Below are 19982 nucleotides of genomic sequence, written 5' to 3'. Positions count from 1 at the left end.
CTATTAAAAGCTTGTTTTGCAAACAGACTATGATTACAAAGGACCATTGTTACCAGTGAACAGTAATGTGTCAGGAGGTAGGGTTTTTAAAACGTGTCTTGGTTGGGCACCATGACTCAGGCTTATAAATCCCAACACTTTGAGAGGCCAAGGCAGGAGGAATGCTGGAGGCCAGACGTTCAAGACCCGTCTGGCCAACACACTCTACAAAAATATTCTTAAAATAGCTCAGTGTGATAGCGCACGTCTACAGTCCCAGTTATTCAGGAGGCTGAGGCAGGAGGATCCTGAGCTCACAAGTTCAAGGCTTCAGTGAACTACGATACCACTCCAGCCTGGGCAAGAGAGGGGGACTCTGTCTCTAAAAATATATATAAATAAATAAAAGTGTATCTTGACTGCTGTCATAACGTTTGTGAGTAAAACAAGAAAAGCAAGTCTGGCACCAAGTTTGTTGCCCCCAGAGCATGCACATGGCCCTCCCACTCCACTTCCCCTTCATTAGAACATAGTAGTCTTGGCCGGCACGGAGGCTCACGCCTGTAATCCCAGCTCTTTGGGAGGCTAACGACGGTGGATCATGAGGTCAGGAGATCAAGACCATCCTGGCTAACACGGTGAAACCCAATCTCTATTAAAAATACAAAATTAGCCAGGGGCAGTGGCGCACTCTTGTAGTCCCAACTATTCAGGAGGCTGAGGTAGGAGAATTGCTTGAACCAGGGAGGCGGAGCTTGCAGTGAGCCGAGATTGCACCACTGCACTCCAGCCTGGGCGACACAGCGAGACTCCGTCTCAAAAAACAAAAAACAAAACAAAAAACACAAAACAACAAACAAACAAACAAAAAGATTATAGTAGTCTCCCTTGAAGGCGACAAATCCGGGTCTACTTCCGCGGATGTCTTGCCTTAGCATAGAGGACAGAAAACACATTTATTCAGCACCAACAATGGCCTGGCTTTGGCTTAGCTGAGCTGTTTCTATGCATTATCACCTTGAATGGTGCACACCTGCTAAGTGGAGAGTGGCGTTATGGTCCCACATCCCTAGACAGAGGCTTACTGCCTAGTAAAAGGATGCCCTTAACTTTTGCGTATGCATCTAAAGAGGAGGATTCCCTTTACTTCCCCAGGACCAGCTGCCTCCACGAGAGCAAGTTTAACAATGGTTTGGAAATGAGCTGCCCCTGCATTGCCCCCGGGCTCCCTTCCTGGAGGGTTGGCTGCTGGCCAGAGTGGGAAGAGGAAGGAGAGGACGGGATCCAGCTCTGTGGCTTTCCAGCTTCGTGCCCCCCAGGCAAGTTACCTAACCTCTCTGGGCTTCATTTCCTCAACCATCTGAACTATGTGAAATAATATATGTAAAATGCTTAGAACTGGGCTCCACAATGCAACAGCCACTAGCCACATGTGGTTAGGCCAAACTGAGACGTGCTGTAAGTGTAAAAATACACATCGAAGATTTCTTATGGAAAAAGAATGTAGAAAGTATGATTCGTAATTTTATACTGATTACATGAAAAAGTAACAGTATTTTGAATATATTGAGTTAAATAAAATACAGTTGATCCTTAAACAGCACAGTTCCGTTTATATGCAGATGTTTTTCAATAAAAGTTGCACTGAGTGTGCCTGTCTCTCCCGCCTCGCCCAGCCCTCCTTCTACCTCTGCCATTCCCGAAACAACAATCCCAACCCCTCCTCTTCCTCCTCCTCAGCCTGCTCAATGTAAAGATGATGAGGATGAAGACCTTTATGAGGATCCACTTCCACTTATTCAATAATAAATATATTTTCTCTTTCTTCTGATTTTCCCAATAACATTCTTTTCCCTAGCTTACTTTATTATAAGAATACAGTATATAAAACGCATAACATATAAAATATGTGTTCATTAATTTTTCATGTTATCAGTAAGGCTTCTGGTTAACAGTAGGCTATTCGTGTTAAGTTTAGGGGGAGTCAAAAGTTATACATGAATTTTCTTTCTTTTTCTTATTTTTCAGAGTCTACTTTTAGAAAATATACATGGATTTTCCACTTCAAAGAGAGCTAGTGCCCTTAACCCCTGTGTAGGTCTATATTGTTTAAATTAATTTCATCTGTTTCTTATTTTTTTTTAATAAATTTTATAAAAATAATAATAGAGACAGGGTGTCGCCCAGGCTGGTCTCCTACTCAAGTGATCCTCCTGCCTCAGCCTCCCAAAGTGCTGGAATTACAGGCATGAGCCATCACGCCTGGCCTCTTTTTGCTTTTTTAATGTGGCTATTACAAATTTGAAAACTATGTATGCAGCCCACACATGTGGCTTGCTTTCTATTTCCATTAGATAGCACTGGCTTAGAACACAGTTCTGCACAATGTTACTTCTTTATTTGTCTGTCCCCACTCACTGGTCAGCATTGTCTCAGTATTGTCAGCACTGTCTAAAATCCTTTCTTTTTTTTTTTTTTTGAGAGAATCTCACTCTGTCCTATGCTGGAGTACCATGATTCCGTCGCAGCTCACTCCAGCCTCGATCTCCCAGGCTCAAGTGATCCAATCACCTCAGCCTCCTGATTAGCTGTGACTACTGGTGTGTGCTACCACACCCGGTTATTTTTATTTTTTATTTTTTGAAAAGACAGGGTCTTACTATGTTACCCAGGCTGGGCTCAAACTCCTGGACTCAAGTAATCCTCCTACCTCAGCCTCTCAAAATATTGGGAGGCATGAGTCACCGTGGCTGGCCTAAAACCCTTAATCTTTAGGCTAGGTAAGTTCCTTTTCCTTTCCAAGCCTCAGTTTATCATTCTGAGACAGATGATGAAGAGCAGAATAGGAACTAGACTTAGAATCAGAAGACTGGGCTCCAGCCCTGATTCTACCATTACTAACTAGATGACCTTTAGCATATCATTTCATCCAGTGACAGTTTTGTCACTTACAAAACAGGGGGCAACACCCTGGGCGTTGCATGAGATAACGCGTGTGACAGTGCTTGATAAATGCAAAGGACTATAGAGATGAGGAGGAAGTAGCGTCACATGCCCAGGCAGGACTGCCCAGCCTTCTCTGATAGTCCATGCCTCCCATTTTATATTATTACTTAACTATTTTCCATGTCTCCTGTCTCTAAAAACAAATTTCCCCAAGAATACACTTCTTCCTTCCCACCTGCCCGCCTCCAACATAGCCAAAGCACAGTGCTACAGACAGAACCCCTCAAACCACCACACAGAACAAGTATGCTGTGTGAAGTGGTCACGAAGAAGCTCAAAGTGGAGATGACCTTGGAAACAAACTGGCAATACAAAGTGGAAAGTGGGTCCACATTCCAGGGACCCAAGCAGAGTACCAGTGTAGCAGAGACCCAAGCAGAGAGGGGCAAGAAGCAGGGGACACGTAGGTAGTGGCCAACAGGAAGGACTCTAGAGCGCAGACATTTGCAAAACAGGAGAGCAGAAAGGTATGCATGAGCCTGGAATTCCGTAGCACTTAAAGCAAAGAAACATCAGGGTATGATGTGCGGTGGGCCACCTATGAGATGGGCCCTGTCACCAGAGATACCTGGTTGGTAGGTCCTTCCACAGATGGAACGCTGCTGCCTTCTTGCCTTTGCTACTTCAGGTTCTCCAGCTCACCCATGATCCACTCAAGCATGTGTGCCGTAAGTTCTTGGAGCTTAAGTACTACCTGCAGCAAATGCATAACCCTCCACTATTTGCACAGAGGCTTGTGAGAGAAGAAGCTCCTGTCTCACAACATGCTGTTCCTATTTTTAGCCAGGAAACAACTCCTAACCACCTACACTCTACCTCCTTGCAAGGCCACAAAGCATGAAAAGCACAAAGCTATGCCATCGTGTAGGTAACCGAGTGGGCTTTTCTACCTCATAACATGTTCCTTCCTAATTCTAAAATAAGATCCGGATTATCTCTAGTTAAGCTAAGCTGCAAACTCTGACTGTATCAAAAACGCAATTGTCTATCTGAACGGCCCAGGAAAAGCAAATACACAAAGCTTCTTGGGTGAAGATCTGAAGTCAAGGCTTCTACAGCCGACTAGTCCTTCAAATATTACTGCTATTCAATATACTGGTCCTTCGAATAGACCTGTATTCAAATATTTAAAGAGAAAAAAAGAATCTCAAAATATCATATTCTTATTTAAAAAGACAAATGATCAGGAAGCAGCTGTTTGTGAGAGGAATGGTACATGCGATGGGAGTAAATGCACACCGATAATATGGCTGCGGCATCTATGGGCCTGTGTGTACCTGTGCACACAGACACAGTGTAGCCACACACCTCACCCAAAGATTATATCTCAAATCACTGATCCCTCCCATGGGAAGCTATTGATTAAAAGCATTCATTAAACAATCTTTTTTTTTTTTTTCTGAGACAGAGTCTCAATCTGTCACCCAAGCTGGAGCACAGTGGCATGATCTCGGCTCACTGCAGCCTCTGCCTCCCCAGCTCAAGCTATTCTCCTGCCTCAGCCTCCCGAGTTGCTGGGATTACAGGCATAAGCCACCATGCCCAGCTAATTTTTGCATGTTTAGTAGAGATGGGGTCTCACCATGTTGGCCAGTTTGGTCTCGAACTCCTGACCTCAGGTGATCCTCCTGCCTCAGCCTCCCAAAGTGCTGGGGTTTTAGGAGTGAGCCACCATGCACAGCCTGCATTGTAACAATTTTTTTTTTTTTTTTTTTTTTTTTTTTTTGAGGCAGTCTCGCTCTGTCGCCCAGGCTGGAGTGCAATGGTGCATTCTTGGCTCACTGCAAGCTCCACCCCCCAGGTTCAAGCCATTCTCCTGCCTCAGCTTCCCAAGTAGCTGGGAACACAGGTACAAGCCACCACGCCCAGCTAATTTTTGTATTTTTAGTAGAGACAGGGTTTCACAATGTTGGCCAGGATGGTCTTGATCTCCTGACCTCATGATCTGCCCGCCTCGGCCTCCCAAAGTGCTGGGATTACAGGAGTAAGCCACTGCGCCCGGCCCATTTTAACAATCTTAAAGTTCTTATCAATCTATTGCACTTGGATTTTATCTGGATCCTAATTTGAATACATAAACTACTTTAAAACTATACACACCCACATCTATACACATACACATACACACACACACTAATATATACACATACACGCATATAGGTAATAATTGAGGAAAACTGAATATTGACGCCATACCTGGTATTAAGGAATATTTACTTATTTGAATGTGATAATAGTATCTTGTCGTTTTTATTTTTAAAGGTTTTTTTTTTTTTTTTTTTTTTTTTGAGATGGACTCTTGCTTAGGCTGGAGTGTGTAGTGGCGTGATCTTGGCTCACTGCAACCTCCGCCTCCTGGGTTCAAGCAATTCCCCTGCCTCAGCCTCCTGAGTAGCTGGGATTACAGGCACCCATCATGCCTGGCTAACTTTTGTGTTTTTAGTAGAGATGGAGTTTCGTCATGTTGGCCGGGCTGGTCTCAAACTCCTTAGCCACCTTGGCCTCCCAAAGTGCTGGGATTCCATGCGTGAGCCACTGCACCCGGCCTGTTTTTAAAGGGTCTCTGTCTTTTAAATACACGTAGAAAAACTGAAATATCTACAGTAAAAATGAAAAAATAAACAGCTGAATTCGAAGTCAGTTAAAACAACATCTTATTTTGTATGACTATTCATGTGCAGTAAATGAAAGTTAAACAAACAAAAAGTCCCCCCCACTTTGAATCACCTATGAGGTACAGAATATATGGTCTGTTTATACGGCCCTGAACACTCATGTAAAATTCACTCAGTGAATCTAACACAGCTGCGTTAGACTCCAGCCCTGAAAGGGATCAGGATGTGCAACAGAAGAAGTAATTATCTTCAGTTTACTACCATGTTACATTAAAAAGACAAACATTTAAATACTGGGATCGCACCTGGCCCCACAAGCTGCTCACCCTAGAAACTGAGAGAAGTCTAATTCATGTCTCCGCATCTGCACTTGTGGGCTTTCAGCTGACCAAGTGGCTGTCAGAACCGTGGGCATTATTTCAATTACTCTGTCTTTCTCTCTCAATCTCTTCGTTTTGAAAAAGTTGCTGAGTAGAGCTGAATCGACATATTTTTCTCCTCCAAGGTGAAGTTGTACTAGGCCTCTACTATTGGAGCTGATATTTAAGGACTGAAGACAATCTCATCTCAACACATAGAAATACATGGAAGGCAAGGAGCCTGCCGAGTCCTTCAGGCCACAGAGACCCTCTCTGATGAGGAAGTAGAGCCACGTCTACCTACATGCAGCAGCAGAGAGCCTAGCATTCAATTGTTATAATGATTATTATCATTCTCATCACTGTTACAAGTATCACACAAAGTAATGTGCTAGGTTCTCTCTTTTATTGTAAATCCTCTGAACAACCCTGTGGGTTGATTATTTTACAGGTGAAGAAGCTGAAGCTCAGAGGAAGCAAATGATTTTTGAAAGACCACACAGCTAGAAAGTGACAAAACCAAACTTCCAATCTAGTTTCCCAGGCCCACCCTTTCCTTTTCTAGCATGCTGCTACCTCTAGGTGGAAAGAAGGCCTTGAAGGCACAGTTATCTACCTAGGCCTCTTATTTTTCTAAAACATAAAAATAAATAAATAAATAAACCCTGTCAAGTTATCTCACTGTGAAGCAGAGAAAAACCACACCCCGTGATCCCAAGGGGGAGCTTCTGCAAGTCTGCGCCACTGTTCAGTTTCGCTTCCAGCATCTCTGGCCACCATTGTCTTCCATCTCACTAACTTGCTTGAGAGAACAGGACAAGACATGCGTGACTTTTTTGTTCAGAATGAAAGATGTACAGGTGACCCTATGCCAAAAACGGGAAATAATTTTCTTTAAATCTTCACTCCATCAGCTTATTATGGCCCCTTAGGAACCACACTGGACGTTTATGAGAGTGAACTGTCAAAGGGCTCTGCCCAAGGGCCACCAAACAGGGACCACAGGGACCCCACCAGCAGTGTGCCCTCAAATTAGATTCCTTTATGAACTTGTTATTTCAACTCCTCACGCAGGAGTTTATCAAGTACCTGCAAAGGCAGCCCCCAAACGAAGCTAGATGCATTGGGGACACAAACACTCAAGTCAGAGTTGCAGCCCACAGCTATCGCCAGGAGACAGAGGAGGGGAGTGATGGGAGGGATTGGGGAACGGCTGTCCTCTGTCACAGGATCTAGCTGCTGTCATCCCAGGAAGAACTGCATGGGACAGGCAGTGTTAGGCAAGTTAGTAAACAGTTTGCCTCATAAACGCTGACCAGCAGTGGAAACTATCTGACCTGGATAAATAGTGGACTGTGAGCACCTTAGGGGCAAGGACCACGGACCACGTCTAATTTGCTTTTGTATTCTAAAAAAAGTAGGCCTCAAGTATTTTGTTGTTGTTGTTGTTGTTGTTTTTGAGACAGTCTCACTCTGTTACCCAGGCTAGTGTACCGTAGCGAGATCTTAGCTCACTGCAACCTCTGCCTCCCAGGTTCAAGGGGTTCTCCTGCCTCAGCCTCCCGAGTAGCTGAGATTACGGGCGCCCGCCACCACATGCAGCTCATTTTTTGTGTGTTTTTAGTAGAGATGGGTTTCACCATTTTGGCCAGGCTGTTCTTGAACTCCTGACCTCAGGTTATCCACCCGCCTCGGCCTCCCAAAGTGCTGGGATTAAAGGCGGGAGCTACCGCGCCCCGCCATGTTTTATTTATTTATTTATTTTTTAAGGTCATGATTGTATGAGTCCATTCTCACACTTCTGTGTGAGAACTGCCAGAGACTGGGTAATTCATAAAGGAAAGAGTTTTAATTGACTTGCAGTTCCACATGGCTTGGGAGGCCTCAGGGAACTTACAATTATGGTGGAAGGCAAAGGGGAAGCAAGGCACGTTCCTCCCAAGGAGGCAGGAGGAAGTCCCGGACACTCATAAAACCATCAGATCTTGTGAGAACTCACTCACTATCATGAGAACAGCATGGGGGAACCGCCCCATGATTCAATTACCTCCACCTGGTCTCTCCCTTGACACGTGGAGATCATCGGGATTACAATTCAAGAGGAGATTTTGGGTGGGACACAGCCAAACCGTGTGAGTGGTCACGTACTACGTTTAGAATTTTGCAAGGTATTTATGGCGGAATACTGAAACTGTTCTCACGTACCACAGCAGAGTCTGAAGGGCTCAGTTTGAAGAACTGGATTCCCAACCTCGGGATCAATTTGGCCATATGGGAGGTCAGCTGAAGATGAGGGAGATTGGAGACAATAACATGGTATGCTATCCAAAAATCCTCTCAAAGAGTTGGACCCGCTGATAACTCCAAAGATGATGGGCAGGTTACCCTCTGTCCTCAGAAGGGAGGGGAGGTGGCTGGGGAAAGGATTCCAACTTGAGTTCTATTGTGGGAAGGTGAGAGAGTCAAGCTCTGTGGCTCAGTGGAACTTATTTCTGCCCACAAGCTCAACATCTCCACCTCTGCCCCCCGCAGTGGAGTTGTGAGAGCAAAGGAGACAAGGTGAACTGCGATCACCCCAGAGGACCAGTACAGGATGAGGCCAGCTGGTGAATCACCCACGCTCCCAAGGAACCCCCGCCACAGGAACACACACCTCCACTGGCGAGACCCGGAGAGGCCACAGGAGACAATCCCTTGGGAGAGTGAGTGAAATGGCCTATATCAGTCCATCCAGGGAGGAACCAGAGACACCCTTTGACTCAATAGGTGGGAAGAACCAGGAAGTCTGACATAAAAAGTGTGTCAAATAAGAGGTAGTTTAGTATCAGGAGTCAAAGCCTCCATGATCCCCAGTCTGAGTTAGGAACCCTTCCCTGGGCTCCCACAGCACCCTGTACAGACCCCAAGACAGCGCCCCTCACAGTTTCTCTGTCTGTTTCCTCTATTAGGGCATGACCTTTCAGAGAATTAGGAACCGTCCTAGCCTTCTCTGAAGCCCAGGCACCTACCACACAGCTAGGCCCAGGCTGGGTCCTAAGAAATGCCTTTTGTATGCCCTAAACAAATGAATCATGAATGAGGTATCTATGGGAGAACCACACTCCACCCAAGGGAAAATAAATACCTGGCCTGGCTGAAAAGTCAAACCACAGCAAGTCCAAGAGAAGGCAATTACCTAGGTGCTATCTGTCTCTCCCACATCATAAATGAAAGGCTTCAGTGGAAAAATCCTCACCACAAGAGAAAAAGAAAAAAGTCAGTTAGCTAGCACCAAGCACAAAGGGCAGAAGCCTGGCGAGGTGATTCACACCAATACTGTGAAACCGGGTCCAGCGATCTGCAGATGACCTGGAAGCAGGGGTGGAGGAGGTGGGGAGGCAGACAAGCATGAGAGGGAGTGATGGAGAACTTACTGGAACAAGCGTCTAGGTCAGCTGCTCCTGGGTAATGCCAGAAGCTGGTTTATATCTTTTTTTTTTTTTTTTTGCTTTTTTGAGATGAAGTTTTGCTCTTGTTGAGCAGGCTGGAGCGCAATGGTACAATCTCAGCTCACTGCAACCTCTGCCTCCAGGATTCAAGCGATTCTCCTGCCTTCTACCTCCTGGTTTATATTCTTTATTGAAATTTTTTAGAGGAAATTAAAAAAAAAGAGCATCACATGGTCTAAGAGGGAGGGATGGGAGAAGGCGGCTGGGGTTGACATAAGATAGAGAACTCTCTCCTCAGCCCTGGCCAAGGAATTCTTCACACCAAGTAGCTATCCGTAGACGACTGAATATAGTCATCAAGTCTATCAATAGTCTATGCCTATCATCACGAATATTAACACCACTGACTGAACAGGAACACGTGCTAGTGCTATACTGCTGGGTAGTTTCTCTCGCTCTAATGATCATTAAGAACCTGGCAGGTGGAAATGAGTCACCTGCATTCAATAGAGATGAGAAGCTTTAGGCCGGGCTTGGTGGCTCACACCTGTAATCCCAGCAATTTGGGAGGCCAAGACGGGCCTATCACTTGAGGTCAGGAGTTCGAGACCAGCCTGGCCAACATGGTGAAACTCTGTCTCTACTAAAAATACAAAAATTAGCCAGGCACGGTGGTGCGTGCCTGTAATCCCAACCACTGGGGAGGCCGAGGCAGAAGAATCGCTTGAACCTGGGAGGCAGAGGTTGCAGTGAGCTGAGATCGCACCACTGCACTCCAGCCAGGGTGACAGAGCAAGGCACAGTCTTAAAAAAAAAAAAAAAAAACTTTACATGAAGAACTAAGCCACTTGCCCAAGGTCGTGGAGCTGGTACAAAGCTAGGATTCAAACCAACTCATCTAACTCCAAAGCCTGTGGCTACAGCACCTTGAGGAAAGACTGCCCCTACAGATCAGGTTGGATAAGGAAGGGTTCCTATGAAGAAAGAGTGTTGACTGGGACCTTGCTGGAGCAGTGCTGGAAGGACATCCAGGAGGTCCACAGGGTCCCCAAGATCCCTTGGGAGAAGATATGCAAAATCAAATGCCCTCAGTTATTCGGCTGTTTCTCAAATAGTAAATGCGACGTGGTGGGCACCTTGAAATACGAATTATCTTACATAAACTCAAACTGATATGTTCTCTATGCTGACAGCAAGTCAAATACAGAAAGATTTTAATCATTAGCTTTGCATCCAAAGCTCAAGTTTTTTACACTGCCAGCTCCCATTAGCCTGCCAACGATGTTATCCAGGTTCCCTTGAACGTGGTGCGTAGGGCTTCATGCTCTCTGAGGCCCAGCATCACACCATCACAGCTAGAAAAGATCTTAGTGGACACCAGCCCAATCCTCTACCGAATGAATAAAAATTCCCCACTCAATAGCAACAAACAGTGGCCAGCCAGCATCTACTTCCACATCTGTATTAATGATAATCCTCCTTTCAAGACAGCCTGTCAGTAGAGAGCCAAATATTAATTATGAAAATTTTTTATACGTTGGACTGAACTCTTCCCCATTCCCCTAAGCATCCATTTCCTGGTTCAAACAAATATCTGTTCTTTTTTCCATAAAACAATCTTTTAAGACTATGGCAGTCTTCTAAACTTTCTCTTTTTCAAGCAAAATAGTCTCAGTCTTTGCATCATTCTTTAGATAACATGGTTTCTGAATCTCCTAAGTTTTCTGTTTATTGTCCTCTGGGCCTATTTCCATTTGCCCACCTCACTCTTAAAAGAATGACAGTAAGCTCAGTTCCAGGTGTGACCTAACTACTATAAAACAAGAGGAATGACTACACCTCTATGATGCAAATACTAAAAGTTTCTGGTTTTTAGTAGCTTCATGTCAGTGATTCTCACTTAGTTGAAATCAGGTGCACTAGCCTTTTTTTTTTCTTTTTTTGGACACAGGGTCTGGCTCTGGCTTTCACCCAGGCTGAAGTGCAGTGGTGTGATCTCAGCTCAGTGCAACCTCCACCTCCCGAGCTCAAGCCATCCTTTCACCTCAGTCTCCTGAGTAGCTGGGAATACAGGCTCACACCACAACCTCCAGCTAATTTTTGTATTTTTTGTAGAGATGGGATTTCACCATGTTGCTCAGGCTGATCTCAAACTTCTGACCTCAAGCGATTCCCCCCACCTCAGCCTCCCAAAGTACTGGAATTACAGAGTGTGAACAACTGATAGCCTCACTATCTTTTCTTTTTTTTTTTTTTTTTTTTAATTTATTTATTATTATTATACTTTAAGTTGTAGGGTACATGTGCATAACATGCAGGTTTGTTACATATGTATACTTGTGCCATGTTAGTCTGCTGCACCCATCAACTCGTCATTTACATCAGGTATAACTCCCAATGCAATCCCTCCCCCCTCCCCCCTCCCCATGATAGGCCCCGGTGTGTGATGTTCCCCTTCCTGAGTCCAAGTGATCTCGTTGTTCAGTTCCCACCTATGAGTGAGAACATGCGGTGTTTGGTTTTCTGTTCTTGTGATAGTTTGCTAAGAATGATGGTTTCCAGCTGCATCCATGTCCCTACAAAGGACGCAAACTCATCCTTTTTTATGGCTGCATAGTATTCCATGGTGTATATGTGCCACATTTTCTTAATCCAATCTGTCACTGATGGACATTTGGGTTGATTCCAAGTCTTTGCTATTGTGAATAGTGCTGCAATAAACATACGTGTGCATGTGTCTTTATAGCAGCATAATTTATAATCCTTTGGGTATATCCCCAGTAATGGGATGGCTGGGTCATATGGTACATCTAGTTCTAGATCCTTGAGGAATCGCCATACTGTTTTCCATAATGGTTGAACTAGTTTACAATCCCACCAACAGTGTAAAAGTGTTCCTATTTCTCCACATCCTCTCCAGCACCTGTTGTTTCCTGACTTTTTAATGATCGCCATTCTAACTGGTGTGAGATGGTATCTCATTGTGGTTTTGATTTGCATTTCTCTGATGGCCAGTGATGATGAGCATTTTTTCATATGTCTGTTGGCTGTATGAATGTCCTCTTTTGAGAAATGTCTGTTCATATCCTTTGCCCACTTTTTGATGGGGTTGTTTGTTTTTTTCTTGTAAATTTGTTGGAGTTCTTTGTAGGTTCTGGATATTAGCCCTTTGTCAGATGAGTAGATTGCAAAAATTTTCTCCCATTCTGTAGGTTGCCTGTTCACTCTGATGGTAGTTTCTTTTGCTGTGCAGAAGCTCTTTACAGAGAACGCCACAAAGATACTCCTCACTATCTTTTCTTAGGCCAAGTCCTAATCCTTAGCCCCACCACTGCCACCCCACCCCCACACCCCACCCACACACACTGCCTGGCCTAACCACTGGTATTTGGAGCCAACAGCTAGGTCTTTACATTTACCTTGGTGCAGCCTGTCTGTCTTCACTCAGTCCTTACCCTAGGCTGTTAAGTTTACAGGGAATCTTGATTCTGGCATATACAATATTTTCTACCCCTCTCAGCTTCAAATTTTCTGTAAATGTGATCAACAAGCCCTTTATGTGTTCATCTAAATCACAGGTTCGAGCTGAGGAGAGGCACTATCCCCATGACCAACACAAATGATCACCCTTTAGTGACAGTTCTAGAAGCACTACATGTAAACCAATTGAGCCACCATCCAGTCCACATTTACCATCTCGTCTACGAGAAAAGAAATCCTGTTACTGAGGATACAAATATGTTCACTGTCTAATAAAAGAGCTTTCAGTTAATTACCACCACAGTCAATGTCAATTAAAGTTTATGCTTCTGTATCATACAAAAATGCCCGACCACTGAGGAGATACTTGGGATGGTCTTTAACATATAGGCTATATGGCCGTATGTAAATTTTACTGTGCAGACACCACAAAGAGGAACTAAAGCAGAGGTACAAGAAGCTAGGCATGACTGCCAACTGGGAAATGGTTACCTTACACCATGAGACATCATGGATAGAGAAAAACTAAAGTGCTTTTAAATATGGGCCCCAATAACTCTATGTCTCAAGTTCCAGCATAAGAAGTAGCAGCAGAAACATATTTATTTCGTGATAATAGTAATTCCCTTAAATATCATAGTTATTGCTTGTTGAGTACTACCAAGTGCTATGCATTTTACGTAGGTCATCTCGGTTACTTCCTGATACAGTTGGTTCATAATTATTCCTTTTGAAAATTTAAATTATATTTCTCTCTCCCTACGTTTCTCCCATCTCCGTAAGACCTTGAGGACCTTCAACAGCACTTCAGCAAAACACATTTTCAAGTTTCCTCAGGTAATTCATTCAACCAACCAACTATCCCTTAGATAAACAAATATTTCTCAAATTCTCCTAAGAATAAGACACTATGCTGGGTGCTGGGGAATCTGTCTGACTTTAAGCAACTACATTTCTTGGCTTTATTTCTTGTGGGCCATGGGCTTCAATTTTCTCCCCCAAAGGCTTGTTCTATCCTTTCTTCCCATTGTTAGCTGTGGACTTTGGGTAGGTTACCTAAAACATTGACGTAACGCCCTCACCTGATAAGGAAGGTGGTAAGGTATGTATGTGCCTAGCGTAGTTCCAGGGATATAAGATACTTACTAACCTTAAGGGCTCTTTCTTTCTGCTTTCTTTCTTTCTTTCTGCTTTCTTTCTTTCCTGTCTTCCTTCCTTTCTTTCCTTTCCTTTCCTTCCCTCCCTCCCTCTCTTTCTCTTTTTCTTTCCCTCCCTTCCTTCCTTCCTTCCTTCTTGCCTTCCTTCCTTCCTTTCTTTCCTATTTAGTCTGCCTGACTTTCCTCAGAAAAGGTAAGAATAAAATAGAAGTCAATTGTTCCGTTTTCCCCCAGGACATCTGTGAACATTACATCATTTGCCACCATTAGGGAACTAAGCCTCTATTCGCTGTATATCACTTTTTTTTAAAAGGAAAGAAAGAAAAACTTTGGTTCTGAATATGTTCAGCAAGTCACGGTTTCTTGTTTTTCTTTTTCTCCTGATACGATTCTTTCTATAAAATCCAAAGGAAATGACCTTAGATCATTTAAATCCAACTTTCAAAGAGGTGGCTCGACTTGCTGTAATGGATCTGATTTGACATCAGGTTCTTCTGATCCCAAGTCCAGGATCTTTCTGCCTCATTTGGCCAACTCTCTTGTCCCCTTGCTTCCCCAGACTCACTGTGATATTCCCTTACCTCCATCCAGAACTCAGATAACATGTCACTCTAGTCACCCTGAAGATTCACCTCTTGAAAACATAATCGCCATGCAGTAAAGAGGAAACCAAAATAGAACCACATACAGCTGCTCAAAGTGCTAAAGAGCATGTCACTAAGGAGAGAAAGACACCACTAGCCAAAGGCAAGTGGATCAAAAAGCAACCCCCTACATCAGACATTCTTGTTATTTTGTTGTGGTGGTGGCGGTGGTGGTCATTGTTGCTGTTGTTGATACAGGGACCTGTCTAAATTCTACAGTATTTAATATTGTATTCAACAAACATTTATTGTTGAATATTTATTGAATACAATATTCAACACTATGTGCCAGGCATGATAGAGGCTTGAACTGAGTAGAGACTCTTTGGTATGAACCAGATAGAACTTGCACGATGTTTCACAAGCTGGTTTGGATGTTATTAGCTTACTGTGTCATTTCCCCAATCCCTACTCACACCCAAAAGATGATATTTTGTAGAGCTTAAAAAAAAAAATACCTCAAACAAATCACTTCCTCAAACAGCAACCTAATCTCTCCTTCCTTATGGCAGGGTATCTTGACTTGCTTACACTTGCTTACACTTCCCCACTTTCCAATGGTTCCTTAAATAATTGAAGTCAGCTCACATCATTCCACTGAAACTGCCTTTCTAATTGCAAAATCTAAAGAGTCCTTTCCAATACTTACTTCAAACAGGCCTCTCTAGGTCTTTTTCAAACTCCCTCCCACTAATGCCTTTCAGGCATCCTCCCCAGCTTAGCCTCCTCTGGGACCAGCTTCCTGCCAGTCCCAAAATGCCCACATACACAGGGAGGATTCCCGCCTCCACATGGCCAGCCCCCAATGACATCTCCCTCCGACTCGACTTCAACTTTTTTTCTTTTTCTTTTTCTTTCTTTCTTTCTTTCTTTTTTTTTTTTTTTTTTTTTGAGACAGGGTCTCACTCTGCCACCCAGGCTGGAGTGCAGTGGTGCAGTATCGGCTCATTGCAACCTCCACCTCCCAGGCTCAAGCAATCCTCCCTCCTCAGCCTCCTGAGTAGCTGGGACTACAGGCACGCTCCACCGTGACCAGCTAATTTTTTTTTTTACTTTTTGTAGAGACGGGGTTTTGCCATGTTTCCCAGGCTGATCTCGAACTCCTGAGCTCCAGATGCACCCACCTTGACTTCCCAAAGTGCTGGGATTACAGACGTAAGCTATTGTGTCTAGCCTCAGACCATATCCTTTCAAAAACGTTTAAAGTAGATACCTGCACAAAAGCTTTATATTCTACACTTATACTCACTTTTAAAAAAAAATGTATTAAACATTTGCTAAGTGCTAAGTATAATTCTTAGTGCATAGGCTACAACAGTGAATAACTCAGATGAAGATCAAATCCTTAGAGTTTTACATACTAGCAGAGGGAGACACTAAGAACCATAAATATAACAAATCAAAAAATTAGTATCTTAAAAGATGCTAAGTGCTCAGAGAACAAAGTAGAGCAGAGTACAAGAAAGGGTGAATCGGGCCAGGCGCGTTGGCTCATGTCTGTAATCCCAACACTTTGGGAGGCTGAGGTGGGCAGATCACTTGAGGTCAGGAGTTTGAGACCAGCCTGACCAACATGGTGAAACCCCATCTCTACTAAAAATACAAAAATTAGCCATGTGTCATAGTGGGCACCGGTAATCCCAGCTGCTCAGGAGGCTGAGGCAGGAGAATCACTTGAACCTAGGAAGTGGAGGTTACAGTGAGCCGAGAATGCATCACTGCACTTCAGCCTGGGTGACAGAGCGAGACCCTATCTCAAAAAAAAAGAAAGGGAGAGAGAGAGAGAGAGAGAAAGAAAGAAAGAGGGGATTGGAAGTACTGGGTTGAGGTAGGTTTCCATTTTCAAAAGGGCAGTCAGAGGAGACCTCACTGAGAAGGGGACATTTGAACAAACAGTTGAAGATGGTGAAGGAATGAGTCCCACAATATCTGCGGAAGAGTGTTTGCCACAAGGCTCAAGGCAGGAGTGCACGGATGTACACTGGTTGGAAGGAAAGGAACAAGGAAGAGGATACATGGAGACAGTGTCCGGGAGGAACAAACAACGAAGTTGGGGAGGTGGAGGAGACTGGGCAGGGCCTTTGAGGTCTTGGCAAGAACTCTGGCTTTTAGCAAATAAAATAGAAGCTGCTGCAGGAGGCTGAGCAGAGGAACAACTGGATCTGACTAAATATGCCAGAATTGCTCAGGCTGCCATGTGGGAACAGGAATAGGAGACAGGGACAGTAGCAAGGAGACAGTAGTAGTCCCAGAGAGAGATGCTCATGGCTTAGACCAGGTGGTTGCAGTGGAGGCGGTGAGAAGTGGGTATATTTTAGATGTGCTTTGAAAATCATGCCTGATATTTTAGATGTGAGTGTGAGAGAGAGAACAGTCAAGGATGATTCCAAGGGTTGGAGCCCAAGCAACTAGATGGATGGTGCTACTTTAATGGAAAAAGAGGAGACAAAGGAAGAGCAGACCTGCGAGCAGAAGAAATCTGGAGTCCAGTTTTGGATGTTCTGAGTTTGAGATGAGACTGTCAAACAGAGCGTAAGTAGGAAGCCTGACAGGAAAGTCTAGAGGTCAGGGAGAAGGTGTAAGGTGGAGATACATATTTGGGAGTTACCAGCATGAGAGCTTCTCGGATGTTCTTGACCAGATAGTGGAATTTTTCTCCACCCAGCTGCATGACTGTTTACTCTGGAGCAAGGATTCCTGGGCGTAAACCTAACTCTTCCACTCCTCAGAAGTCTGGTCTTGGACAGGCTGCTCAACTGCCCTCAGTGCCTGTATCCTCAAAAGTGCTTACCTCTTTTACTATGAGGAAAAAATGAGGCAATGCATGTTAATTACCTCACACATAGTAATAAGCACTCCCTATAGATTAACCATGATAATCCCCTCCCTCCCTCTCTCTACCTCTTGCTATCTTGCTAAGCTTGGTATCTTCAACTTTCCTTTTTTCTCACCTCATATTCAACTCATCTCTCACCCTGAGTGCTCCTGGATCACTGTCCTCACTGCCCCTAGAGCAATCCTATGAACAGTGTTGATTCCAACTGAATAGGTCACAAGCTTCTATTTCTACTCTCAGGATATTTCTTAAATCTGGCTCCCTCTCTTTGTTTTCTCATTGTTTCTCATCTGAGTGCCCAATAAATTGTACTTAAATCTCAATTATATTCTAATCAAATTAAAATGTCATTTTAATTTGCCTACATGTCTGTCTTCCCTTAAAACTGTAAGCATTTCAACTGCTAAGTAATAATTATCACTGTATCCCTAGCACCTTTATGTCCAGTGCCCAAACCATGGTAACTATCCAATAAATATTTGGTGAATGAATGAAAACATTTTATTGGCTAATTATTACCTGCTAGACACTCCGTGAAATTAAAATACAACCATCACTACCACATAAACTACAATTCCTGCCCACAAAGAGTTTTGAGAGACAAACTTAGCATACCTGAGGCAGAAAACAAAGCAGCCAAATAAATGTAATTAGATTACTATTAAAAAGAAAGAATTGAGGCCAAGTGCAGTGGCTCACGCCTGTAATCCCAGCACTTTGGGAGGCCAAGGCGGGTGGATCACCTGAGGTCAGGAGTTCAAGACCAGCCTGGCCAACATGGTGAAAACCCATCTCTACTAAAAATATAAAAATTAGCTGGGTGTGGTGGTAGGCGACTGTAATCCCAGCTACTTGGGAGGCTGAGGCAGGAGAATCACTTGAACCCAGTTAGCAGAGGTTGCAGTGAGCCGGGATCATGCCATTGCACTGCAGCCTGGACAACAAGAGCGAAACTCCATTTCAAAAAAAAAAAAAAGAGAGAGAGAATTATACATAGATACTTTTCAATTTATGATGCCATTATATCTGGATAAATCCATCCTAGTTAAACTTAGGGTATGTTCCCTTTGGTCTCAAGTTCAAGGTTGATTAAATGATACACGGTACATGCTCCCTTCCTCTCACTTCCTGTACTCAGTTGTCATCACTCCCCAAAAGTAGTCAAATTCCTGGCCCTCAACATCTTTGCCATACAGCCCCATAGTTGCAGATACACATTCCCCCTAACTGTCTGCCATGATTCTTGGCATTACTAGATCTTCACTGAGAATCATGAGCAACCAACAATCTATCTTACTATGAAATGACTTGATTAAGCTCATGCTTATCCACATTTAAAAAGGTTAGGAATGACTTCAAATGTGAATGTAGGGATCTGCCACCCTCTGATGCAATTTGTACATAGCTGTGCCCTGTATCACCAGTCAGGGTAACCAATCTCTAAATTTCTTCCTCACCAAAAAAGGAAGGACTTCCTATTATCCTAATGAGGCAAAATGGTATAAGCATAGTAAGTGTTCATTTGTGAGCTACACAGACCTAGGTTTGAAGTCCAACTCTACTGCTAACCTAAGGAAATCTAGTTGAATTTTCCAGGCCTGTGTATTCATTTGTGAAACAATACCAGTGTGACCTGTATCATAGTGTGACTACTATCATAGAGTTGGTAGGAGAATTAAATGAGAAAATACATGTAAAGCACCCAGCACACAATCCCTGTGCACAGTAGCAGCTATTACTATGGATTCTATCCCAGATAATCATGGTCTCAGTAAAGGAGGTATTCAAGGGTGATCTTTCAGTGGGTTTCCTTCAGCTTTAAGCAGGGTCTTATAAAGTGCTCTTAGTCTACGAGAAAGCTTCTGCTGAGTTTTGTCATCAAAGCTGAGGTTGGAAATAGGTCAATGGACCAGGGTTGAGTCTTTCTCCCAGCTCTGATGGGACAATATTTCCTGACTGCCTTCAGTAATTTATATGCCCACAAATGGACCCTGAGAATTCAAAAATAGGACAAGCCTTGGAATGCTAATAAGAGATAACAAGACATCATCAGTCCCCAAGGAAAATGAAGTGCTTTAGTATATCAGTGGCATGACAGGGGATCTAGATGCTCTGAAGCTACAGAGAAGACTTCAGTGCAGGTTACCCAGGGTACAAGGCAGTAGTGATGGCCCTAAAATATCTGCTGTCTTCTACCTCTGCCATCCCTCTGTTAAAGCAAATGAGAAGGAGGCCATTAGCCTGAGGTCGTCTCCATAACCAGAGCTTCTACATAAGCAAACCAAAATCCAATTCAATGTAAGCAGTAAAATGAAACTAGAGGTTTCACCAATCAGAAACCGCCAACTAACTTCTAACTAGGGTCTTCCCATGCTAATAAAATATATTTTCTTAGTCTTCTTTCCATGTTCAGCCTACAAAAGCTCCCTGTCCTCACTGCTGCAGCAGAGCTCCCTGAACCTCTTCTGGTTCGGAGTG

General features: G+C 43.8%; 1 protein-coding gene across 3 annotated transcripts in view; it reads right to left on the bottom strand.

Annotated features, from left to right (window-relative positions):
* The window catches only part of ST6GAL1 (ST6 beta-galactoside alpha-2,6-sialyltransferase 1), a 144801-nt gene that overhangs the window by 73442 nt on the left and 51377 nt on the right, over window positions 1–19982 (bottom strand). Inside the window, exon 1 of one of the 3 annotated variants that reach the window (XM_009201908.3) lies at window positions 3554–4402. The exons of the other annotated variants lie outside the window; for them this stretch is intronic. The gene's annotated coding sequence lies outside the window, so the exon portion shown is untranslated. Of the gene's footprint in view, window positions 1–3553; window positions 4403–19982 lie in introns of those variants that run through there. 3 annotated transcript variants of the gene reach the window in all.

Source organism: Papio anubis, chromosome 2 (assembly GCF_008728515.1).
Source record: "Papio anubis isolate 15944 chromosome 2, Panubis1.0, whole genome shotgun sequence".
Lineage (NCBI taxonomy): Eukaryota > Metazoa > Chordata > Mammalia > Primates > Cercopithecidae > Papio > Papio anubis.
This window is presented reverse-complemented; position numbering and strand designations above follow the sequence as displayed.